The sequence below is a fragment of the Astatotilapia calliptera genome, chromosome 8 (genome assembly GCF_964374335.1).
Source record: "Astatotilapia calliptera chromosome 8, fAstCal68.1, whole genome shotgun sequence".
NCBI classification, from domain to species: domain Eukaryota; kingdom Metazoa; phylum Chordata; class Actinopteri; order Cichliformes; family Cichlidae; genus Astatotilapia; species Astatotilapia calliptera.
Window position 1 is genome coordinate 21,335,620 of NC_137429.1, and position 12,280 is coordinate 21,347,899.

The window sequence follows — 12,280 nt, forward strand, 5'->3', positions numbered from 1 at the left end:
TTTGGGATGGTTTACTTTTGTGTGCATGAAAGCTGAGAGAAATGGACCTGAGGCCTGTTAAGTATTCAGCATAACCAGGATATCTGGATTTACTTAGCCTAACATCAGTGATCAGGATAAGCGGTCGGAGGAAGCTGGACGTCAACTCAGTAAGTTAACCCAGGGTTTCCAGTGTGTGTTGCTATGCACTAGAAGGCACTAGAAGCATTTGACCAATCACAACCACAGATAAATCTACTGTCATGAAAGATGGCCGCGCCTCAGGCCTGTTTCTGCTGGTGCTTTCCTGTTAAAAGGGAGTTTTTCCTTCCCACTCGCCTAGTGCTTGCTCATGGGGGATGGTCCTCTGATTGCTGGTGTTTTCTCTGTATTATTGTAGGGTCTGTACCTTAAAATACAAAGCGCCTTTAAGCTACTGATATTGTAATTTGGTGCTATACAAATAAAATTGTCAGCAGAGCAGCTCGTCTTCCATTAGGGGGTAAAACTATGAGAATCATTTAAAATATGACAAGGGTTACGTGCATAATACAGACTTGTAGTAACAGACAAAGCAGCAGCAGGAGTGTGTGTGAGAGAGGAAAAGCTCTCTGTGTTATAAGTGTGCAATTTAAGCACTCTGGATTTTCTATCCTTGTTTATAGAGCACTGACCATTTGTAGCCCATCATGGGAAAAACAAGTTGTCTAAGACTCCATCGCTGACATTATAAATGCTACTTAAACATTTTAGATCAGAGATGAGTCATTTTACATCATGGGCCGCATATCTTAAGTGACCAGTGAAACCAGGAAGAATATAAACAGAAAACTTTCTTTCATTTAAGTGTTAATCTGTTAGTTAATTACTTAGTAATTAGTAATGACGTGGTATGAATGGCTGTGGGGGGGGGGGGGGGGTTTAGGAAAGATTTAGGAAAATACACTAACAAACTGCACTCCTTAACATTTTCAAAGCTGTCCAGTCTTCACTGGGCCGATTCAGGACCCCAAGGCTTCATGTTTGACACTCCTGCTTTAGACCCTCCTGCTATTCTCAAACATAGGTCAGAGGAACCCTCGGCAATACTGACGTTACTTTCTAAAGAACTGATTGGTCAGCAGGCAGTTAATTTGTATCTGTTGACCTCTAATCTGGAATCTTGTTACTATGGTGATCTATACAGTGGGGAAAAAGTGAGCCATCGTTGTAGTACAGAAAACTTGGACAAGATGAAATCCATCTTTGTAATACAGGCCTCTTGTATAACTTGTCAGTCCCTGTTTGTGTGTGTGTGATTGTGTGTTAAATAATGACAGTAAGAAGATGGATGCATCATAATCTCACACTTGGCTACTTCTCAGTCAGCTGGATTTAATACAGTCGCCCAGCCAGACTACACAATCATGTTCTACAAACCTCATTTTCTGCTCCTCTGTCTGTCTTTCTCTCTATGTGACAGCTAAACAATCTGCCTGACACTCTGCAGCGAAACATGAACGGGCAGGAGATGAAAGCTAAAACGGAGAGAAGGGGAAAGGAAAGCTTTTGAAAGCGGCCCCTTCGCTGTCTTCACCTCCTTCAATCCACAGCTCTGTGGATGTAAACACAAACAAATACCAGCTGTCCACACACACGCAATCGGCCATACGTAAACACCACACACCCACGCATGCCAGTGGTATAGTGGTGTTGGTGGTGGTAAACGAGGGGTCAGGGAGGCCTCCGTGTCCTTACTTCACCTCCTGATTTGCCTCCTCTGCTGGATTTGAAAGATTCCTCCATGCTGACTGTCTGTGCCAGGCTTTCTGAGAGGGTCACATGAGCTTGCATGAGTGTCAGCAACTTGGTATCGGGCTGGGAACAGTAATAAACATGGCAATAAACACACTCTGTCCAACAGCAGCACAGAATCGCCCTGTGTAACACAAAACATGAGGGTGTGAGGCCACTATAACCATCATGTCATAAATGAACAGCTATCTGTTCAGACGGGGCTTTGCTCGGTTTACATGTACCTTTGTAGTTCAGTGGGATCTTTAGCCAGTGTTTTTCCACAAAACAATTGTGGTTACTGTTTAGCTGCTCATGCCAAGTACCCGGTTCTTCTTCTGTTTACCCCCAAACAAACTGCACAATACAATGCATTTTATTCTTGCCACCACAGCAGGAGCTATATTTATCTTTTTAAAGATATGTCATAGCAATAGAGTTCTATCTTTTTATTTTTTTATATTATTATTTATTCTATTTCCAACCTGACAACCTTAGAATCAGCTCCTTTTTTTAATGTACAGAAACTTTAGTATATTTAATTGCTAGTATATTTAATGTGGCAATTGTACGTGACAATCGTGATAAAATGAGGGCGGGTTGATATTTTATGTTCTTTATTTGCCTCCTAAAAAACATAACATTTTAAAATGACTTAAACAATATCAATTTCACAACCACCAAGTGTCACAAATCGTTTGTTTTCTTTGTATAACCAACTTTAAACATCAGTATCATGGAAAATATCGTCTGGTTGGTGTGGTTTTAAAACTGAAACAAAACCACACCAATTTATCTATGATGTAGGAAGCAACCGAAGCAAGCGCCGATGTAGATATTTTCTGTTTTTCCGGTAAAGCGTCTGTGCCTTCCTCTACGATACTCTTGCATACAGAGGAGTTGACGTTTGACTCCGTGGCTGCGAGGTGCCCAGTCCCTGTGGCTGCAAAACAAGCCCAAATTATCACCCCTGCACCGCTGTGCTTGGCAGTAAGTGTTTGTGCTGATATCCTGCATTTGTTTGTTTTTTCCTCCAAATATGGAGCTGTGTATTATGGCCAAACATCTCTATTTTGGTCGATTCTGTCCACAGGACATTGTTCCAGAAGTCTTGGAGTTGTGTAAGATGCAACTGTGCAAAGCTAAACCATGCTGCCATGTTCTTTTCAGAGAGAAAAAACTTTTTCCTGGCAACCTTTTTAAACAAACCATACTTGTTCAGTCTTTTTCTAATTGTACTTTAACATTTAACATGCTAACTGAGACCTGTAGATTCTTAGATATAGCCCTTAGGCTTTGTGCAACTGCTCTGAGCATTGCACAATGGGTCTTGCTTGGATACCCACCCCTGTGACACTGTGTTAACAAACACACACGGATGCTCCAGGCCAGCAAACTGATGGTCAGTTAATCAAGCGTATTTGATTTGCAGCGCCTGGCTGGAAATGGTAAAGGTGTATCTTAAAAAGTGTGAAATGCTGATTGACTTTTTGCAAAGCCCACTTACACATTTCATGCACAGCTCTTTAAATCCATTGGTTGATAACTTACTTGCACATTTAAAAAGCAAAAGTTGCAAGCATTGTCTACACATCAGTGTCTGACAGTTAGGCCTGGACACCAGTAAACACAAACATACACAAAAGATGTAAATCATGTCTGCAAATATTAAACACAGATACATAAATAAATTTCCTGGGAACAGGGGAGCCTCCAAGGGGGGGCCTGTGGGGGCACTCGCCACAGTGGCCCCCTCTGGGAAGACTGCCCTTTGTTGGTAATAATGTAATAAGGTTGCAGTAGAGCTAGTGCCAATCCCTGAACAGATTATTGGTGCTTCTCAGGGCCGACATAGAGACAGGCAACAGTTCCCATTCTTACATGATCTCATACTTATTTGTCTTTCCTGAACAAGTTTGCTCTTAAAATTAACTTCATTCTGTGAGAATGAATCCTGCGTCTGCTCAGCTCTGCTGAGAATCATTTAAGCAGTGGTTGTGACTTCCTGGAACTTTTTCATATGTATCTGTTTTCAGAGATATCAACTTTAATTGTAGGACATTAACTAGGCATAAAATTCTTTCATTTCTCTTTTTTGCCATATTTCTCACGTAACCTATATTTGACAACAGCATAATAAAGGTGGACATTCTGTTTTTGTGGTGTGCCGCCCAATGCGTTTAGTGGCCCACATGTGGCCACCCCTATGAAAAAGATTCTGGAGGCGACCCAGCCTGGAAGGAGGAGCCACAAATCCCCCCTCAACTTGCTCAAAGGAAACCTATGCCCTTGAGTATATGCACATTACCTCTTGTTAGCATAACAGAGTAATACAGCACAGTTCGTTTTATCTGTCTTTCATACACACAGCAGGCTGCTGTTTTCTGGGTCACTGAATGTTGTGGACTAAACACAGTAACACAGATGGCACACCACCAGCACCTGTCTTGTCTCATGTGCAAACATCACCATATTACCACGCTGCTGGAAGGAAATTAAGATTTTGCTGTTGGTAAATTTATTGGTTTGTCTATTTTCTGTAAATTAATTGAGGCTAGACTTGAGTAGCTTCTCCTGGTCATTGCAGTAAATGCAACAAGGTGTTTAAGATCAGCTTTGTGAATGTTTTATAAGGAATTTTGTATGTGAGAAGCAGTGAGCCTAAACAGAAACGGGTTTTGTTTCTGTTTCCACGGGTATTTTTGTGTGTCAGATGTGTACACTGGGTAATAAATCTTGGTCTAAAACCTCCTGCTAATCCTCCAATTTCAAGACCTCAGTGGTGGAGCTCAAGAGACAGCAAATCAGCCTTGTTTAGACATGCTAAAATGTGTTAACAGTCTAAGGTGTTCCTCTCCTTCTAAGCTTCATTTCACAGTAGATAAATTGCTTTAAGCTTTCTTTTGGTTTGTGGCATCCACGGAACATTTGCCCAGAAGAACTGTGGTTTGTCTGAGTAATCGAAGATTGATTGTTCCTTATTTTGTGTCTTTTGTTTCTTATAAAACCCTTCTTGGTTCAGCATGCTTCATATTGTAAGTGTTTCAATCAGCACACCAGACTCTTCCAGGTCAGACCTCAGCTCCCTGGGTGTCTTAGGTAGTGGTTTTTTCTCTATTCTATTTTCCTCTTCCTCCGTCTCTAGGTGGGGTTCTCGGCAGTTGCAAGTTAGTTACAAACTTCTTAATAATTCAAATACCGAGGTTTTTGAAGATGACCTCGTACCGTTTAGCGATCCGGCGTTCTCTGACAGCGCCCTTGTGTTTGCCATTGCGAAAAGGAACAGAGAAGCGGCTTTTGGAATTGTTTAAGTCTTTGCCGGCTAATTTGAGTCATGTGGACAAATACCATTTATCACTGCTGAGTCAGAAGTAGTTACGTTGTAATTGATATGAAGGGTGCCAATGGCAGATTCAGCTAATTAGAATGTTAAAGGCTGCTTGATTAAGATAATCGATAATAAAGTAAAAGTTAAATAATGATTATTGTTGAACGCTGACTCCCTTTATTCTTCAGCACAGCCTGATCTCTCTTAGGCAGCTTTCTAACCATTTTTAAGTAGTCCTCAGAAATAGTTCTTCAGACTTCTTGAAGGACATTCAAAGCTCTTCTTGGATGACTTTTGGTTCTGATCCCACACTGCTTCTATGATGTTGAAATACTGGCTCTGGGGAGGCCAATCCATGACTGACCATGTTCCATTGTGTTTTTCTATCCACATATGCTTTTACTGTTTGGCAATGTGTGATCATTGTCATGCTGACAAAACGAAGTGGCTGCCAGTCAGATGTTTTCCAGATGGTATTGCGTGGTGGATCAAAGTCTAATGGTACTTTCCTCTATTTATTATTCCATCTGTTTTGATAAGATCCTGAACACAACTGGCTGAAATGCTGTCTACACCATGACAGAGCCTCCACCTTGTTTTAGAGATAGCTGGAGACACTCACTGTTGTACCTCCATCCTGACCTCTGCTGTACGCATTCATAATGGTCTGAATCAAAGTCACCTTGTTGTTGCAAAACTATTCTTTTATGCCCGTCAAACTGTGTTATCTTTGGTGTTGTGTTTTAGTGACGTGTTGCAAGGACTCATGTTCAAGGACTCACCTGAAAAAGGAGCCACTCTGTAAAAAGCCTGGAGAGCTATTGCTTTAAGACCACTTTAAAAAATGATGAGAAAGTCTGGCTCCTTAGAAGCATAATGTGAGCGGTGAATCACGACTTTTACAAAGTAATCATGTATTTTAAGCTCATATTGTGTCATATATCATGTATTAGGTATACTGTTAAAAGATTAGAGATATAGAAATGGGCAGGATGCCTGTGAGGTATGCAGACATGGGGAAGGCAGAGGACACTGTGCAGTCTGTGGAGGAGGGCAGGGGAGAAGAATGAACAGAGTGACATTGGGTGCATTTGTAACCTGGCACCTCACCATCCCCTGTTCTCCCTACAGGTGGAGGCTCCAGCTCAACACTGGACGAACTGCAGCAGGAAGTGGGGGAAAGGTGACACACACACAGGATACATACAGAGTGAATACACAGTGTCTAACAAAAACTGGGTGAAGAAAGTTCAGAATGAGAAAAATATTTCATACCTACTGGTGGTGTTCTCTCCAAAAAGGGAACTAAAAACAAAGGAATACTGAAAAAAGTAAATCGAAGGGGTATAGGGTGATAGCTTGAGAGATAAAAACAAACAAGAAGGCTCATAGATCCACTGCAGGAGCAATGCATCATGCTGTCTGGTTGGCAGCAGTCACAGTTCAGCACCGATAGAAATGACTTGGAAAAAATGAGCATCTGTGTCTTGATGTTGCCACAGTGATCACTCAGCCTGTCGTCTTTGTTCTCTAAGAAAAATAGCATTCGCTCCGGTATTACAGTATTTAGAAGTCACCTTGAAGCCTCCTACTAAAACTTACTAACACATTGAGATACTGCTACAAAGTTACACAGCTATAGCAAATATGGTAACTGTGGCTACCCTGCCCACACGGTGTCTGGCCCGCTTTCAGCAGTTATGGCTCTGGCCAGTGTTCTGTGAAGCTGCACATGTGGTCTACAAGTCACAGGCTGGGCTGGACATGAGTGACCCCAAGGACTGGGCTGCTGGCCAGAAATGGCACAAATGTCACAACGTGACATCTGGCAACATCTAGGTGGCTGTATGGTTGAGTTAAAGTAGCCAAAGTCAGTGGCTGGCTACTTGTGTGGAGAAAACTGCAGATATGGGCTTCATCTGGGCTGTCCTCGTGGCCTCAAAGGCCTTCCTCCATGAACAAATTTAGATATTTAAACTAGTTTGCTTATGCTTATAAAATCAATAGTGACAATCCATAAATATCAACTTGAATAAAAGCTTCTAAAACTGAATTTGAATTAGCGTAATTTGAAATCCAATGTATCCAGTCTTTAAGTCATGACGTGAAGAATGACTCTGCATTTAATAAGGCTGCTGTGTTTTTAACATGTTTTAATACTTTGTATCTTGTTCTACTTAATCTCCACACGCCCCTAAAAACAGTCAGTGATCACTGTCGGCTTGTCTCGGTTTCTATTACCGCTATTCATCTTAAAGCTCAGTTTTTAAAACCTTACGATGTAACTACAGCCCAGCCCGTGCAGCAGTATATTAATGACTAACCTTATTTTGCAGTTGTTCTCCTCACTGAAGTTTGGTCCGTTTAAAGAATCCTGCCATGCGATTGCATTTGTCCTTAACCATCGGGAAACCGTTAACGTTACGTCACGTTAACTTTTTAAAAAGTTATGATGGAAACTAGCGAGCTAGCTCCCTGCTAACTTCTAACCCCATAAATTCCATAATTTCTGTTTTCATGGATGCATGGATGTTTTACTTAATTGTTACACCTTGTAGAGCAGCCACACTGATCATTTTATTACAGATGAAAGAATTTTAGACAGTTTTTCAACTCTCAGTAATGCTGCAGTGATCGTTTGACTTTGGGACCTGCAGCAGAGTTTGGGCCCAGACATGGCTAATGACGTCAGACTTAAAGAACGGATTGGTTTGAAAATGATAGTCACTAAATTGAAATGTAATCTTATATTTTGAAAATGAATTAATTTAATTTGAAATTGTATTCCATACTTCTTTAAATGTAGCTCTTGAATGCTTTATACCAGTCTTGGTATTGATACAGTTGATACTTGGATCTATCTACTAGGGGTGCAACGATATTCGTATCGATATTGAACCGTTCGATACAGTGCTTTCGGTTCGGTACGCATATGTATCGAACAATACAACATTTGTAATTTATTTTATCAATTTTCCTTCTGAAGATGCTGTCTGTGTTGAGCGCTCAGTGAATCTGCGTTCGACTACTCCGCCTAGGCTGCACTGTCCAGCGCAGATCCACTGAGCGCTCAACACAGACAGCATCAGAAGGAAGAGCGCAGGGCAAGCTAGCGAGACAGAAGTTAAGCTCTCCTTTTAACATGGACCTCCCCCACTCTCATTCAGATCTGGCGTTTGGAATTATTTTGGTTTTCATGTGACGTATGACCCTGAAGGTAAGCGCGTCATGGACTAAAGTAAAACAGTATGTTGGATGTGCCATGCAATGCTCAATTACATTGGTGTGAACTAGTGTGTTAGCGCAGTTAGCTCGTTAACGTGTTGGCCGTCTAGCCCCATGCACGGAGCGATCGGCGGTAGCTCGTTAACGGAGATTTGCCGTGTTGTGGCGTTAAGGTCATTTCAACGAGATTAACCTGAAAGCACTAGTGGGAACACAACGAATATGACTGCACATTTACGCCGACATCATCCTAGTGCAAAGACAAAAACAACAAGCATGCTACTAACTTTAGCCGAGTCATTTAGACCGCTGTTAGCACATGATTCTCCTTATGCTGCTGAGAATATAGCCCAGAAGAAGCGGATAGTATAGCTTTTATTTTGGAAAGAGCCATTTCTCTGTAATAAACTCTCTTTTCCAAAGATGAGTGATTCCTCAATCAGATACAGGGCTTGCAATATCGCTAGCCCGACGTCCTGGGGCTAGCGATTTTTTCAGTCGGGCTACCAAAATCTATCTCTTCCCTGCCCGTCGGGCTATTGTAGGAAGGAAAAATATATGTCAATGCTTTTGCATTCTTTCAGAAATGTAGCTGGGTAATTATGTCATTGGCATCGGTGAGCCACTGTCAATATGTGACATATTGAAATCGCGTTTGAATTTGCGCTTGTTTTTTTGCTTTCACTTTGCAATCGTGCGAACTGTGTATAGAGAGCGACAGCACTGATCTGTGAGTGATGATAATTTGTGCACCAATTCCTCTGACATCGTCTTATCAATCGTTAGCTTACTATGCAAACATGACAAGTGAAATCTCCCGCAGCTTAAACATGTGAGAGGTTGATCGCGCAGAGAATCGCTGAGCTTATGTGAGTGCATGTGTAAAAGCATTTCAGTTCTGCTGAGCCAAATAAGACAGGTCAGGGTGAAGAAGTGACAGCCAAAGAAAAGCTTACCACAAAACGGAGAAGTTATGACAAATCAGACTATAAGGCAAAAAGAAAGTGCAGCTTTATGGTTTCATGGACAAAATAATTTCTGTGGCTGCCATATGATGAGCTAAATAACCAGGGCTGCACATAAGTGGTCCGCAGGTGCGCATTCGCTGTCAAAATAAAAAACACGCACAAGGGTTAGGGTTAAATTTAAAAACTGTACTTTTGAGTTAAAATATATATTTATAATTTTAATAAATGACAAATTAAAAATGCTTGAACATTTTTTTGTATCGAAAAAATATCGAACCGTGACACCAAAGTATCGAACCGAACCGTGACACCAAAGTATCGAACCGAACCGAACCGTGAATTTTGTGTATCGTTGCACCCCTACTATCTACCCACCTCTACATTTAATTACCAGAGACATGCACAAAGACTTCTCAAAGGTCTCTTATGTGTTGTTGTTCTCACTGTCTCCTTTTCAAGTCTGCCTTGAGGACACTTTTGCATTTTAGTGCACTCTTGCTTGCAATTGTTTGTAGAAATCTTTCTTTAAGATGGAAAACTTATTGAAAGAGGGTTTTTTTATACACTATCATGGGTCCTCCTACCAAAGTGCACTCGATACCAAAGTAAAAAGCTGCAATAAGCATTAACAGTTTTAGTAACTTTGTGTCAGCTCATAGTTCTGGTTATGTAGCCTGCAGTGTTACCGTTTTCCTGCTGCCAAAAATCTCTCATCGGCCCTGTTTCCAGATGCAGCACGCAGCCGTTTTCTGCCAAAAACCTCCAATAAACACACACCCCATCACCAAATGGCAAAGTTAGCAGCTAGCTGGAGAACACTGAGGAGCTACTTTAGCAACAATTAAATATCAACTCCATATTCCATATTTGGCGTACAGTATAAAATCGGATCTGTTTTGTCCTTGTGCGTCAGTAGGCAACAGTCTCACTTGAAGAACAGCACTCTTTGTGCTTTATCACACAATCTTTCATATTTCCTCTGCAAACAGTTGCAGTAACATGTTTTTTTAAAAAGCCATTAAGTCAAATGATGGTTGTATTTATTTATAGTAATTGTCTCAAACAGTGTAGCAATTGCACCTTTAATATCTATGGTTTCAACCAGCACTAGTGTCGCCAGCTCTCTCTCTGTCTCTGTGTATATGACCGCAATGAACCTGTGACAATGGCTCCGTGCCATTTCAGCCACTCTGTGCCCGAGATCCTGAGTTGGACACAAAGCCGGCTTTATCCCTGCTCTCAGTGTTGTATCAGTGCTGCCTGGCTGGATGCATAAGCACCAGAATTAGCAGCCACACACACACACACACACACACACACACACACACACACACACACACACACACACACACGCGTACACACATGAGCACTAAAACAATACATTACACTTAGAATGGAAGCAGGGGAAGTTCTTTGTGCTCACACGTGAGCATGTGTGGGAATAACACCAGAGCCCTGACCGCCAGGGGAAGAGACAGACATGGACATGTGCTGTTTCAGTTCCGGTGTTGTGCGGTTGTAGTTGGAGAAAAAACATGAAGTAACATGATGTACAATCTGTCCATGCAAGCGGACGCCACACCTCAACGTGCCAGCTTTACAACAGGGCTGTGTATTAAAGTGTTCCTTTCAGTTTCTTTCTTTCTTTTTCACTTCCCTAGAAATCACCTCCACTGTCATTCCTTGCATGTGGTGGACACTCATTCTTCTTTGACTCCTTCACAGACGGGCAGAGACCAATAAATGTGGAGGGAGACATTTTGAAGACACAAGAGGATGGAAACAAGTCATAAACCTCATTTAAAAGGTGAATTAGCCAGTTGTTACGCTGCAGGATATCGCAGCCAGAAGGTTTTCACACGTAAAAGAGTGAATGTCACTTGTAACCTGCAGTGCCACACATCTGTTTCGCGGTTGTGTGAAACATACAACTGAATTTGAGCTTTTCCAATACGATTTTCTGTTACAGTCCTTGCTCAGTGACTCTGCAGTGCTTTTATTTTATCTTGACTGTGAGGGAGCTCTGTGGTGACAGCAGGGGTTCGATTAGATCAGATGAAACTTTAATGATTTCTCTGGTGAATCAGGCCATTGCAACAAGCCAACACAGACAGCATACATCAAAGTTAAAGAGGGTGCAAACAGACAGACAGCAAATCAGGTATATATACATACAGACTGGAGTAATATCACCAGCAATTACATGTTTATATATATGTAGCAAGACTTGTCACATAACAGCAGTAAAATGAGAATAAATGCATTATTAAGAGTCCTTTTTTTAAATTTCTACAAAGTTAATTCCTAAAACATTTTTGAAAACTTGCCGTAAGACCAGACCCAAGCTGGTCTTACGGCAGTGCTCCTCCGCTAGTTTATCTCAAAACCTTTGCTAATCAGCTAATAATAGCTGCGTGCGGCTTAAGGGCTGTCCACATTTAAAATGCGTTACCTGTGGCCCCGCCTCTTTTTCAGGTAGTTGCCTTAATTATTTGCTTCAAAGTTAATGCTAGCTTAATTTGGTTTAGCTTAACTGTTATTTTATTTGTCATTGTTGTGAGTTTCATTGACATTGCGTATTTTGTAGCCACCATAACGATGCTAGCCTAGTCTAGATAAAAGCAGCATGTTTCAAAATGTGCAACTTTTACTTCACTTTAATTTTTAAGCAAATGCTTTCTGTTTCAAGTCTGCATTGCAATTTCAATTACGAGTGGTAGCGAGAGGTTGCAGTCTTAGATTCCAGCTATGGGTGAACATGGCAACAAGCTAGCAACCAAAGTAGTCACAAGGAGGTTTTTGGTACAGCTTTGTGACCAATTTCACCAAGCTAGCAACTTCTTGTAACCACTTGCCAACCAGCTTTTCCCCTTACGACTGGTGGTTCCCAGCCTGTGTGACCAGGGCCTTGGCTAGCAAATAGTACCCTGAAAATTGCTAATGTGCAATTTTTAAGAGAGGGTCCAGCTATTGTTTCCAGAATGTTTTTAAAAGGCCACAGCAGGCA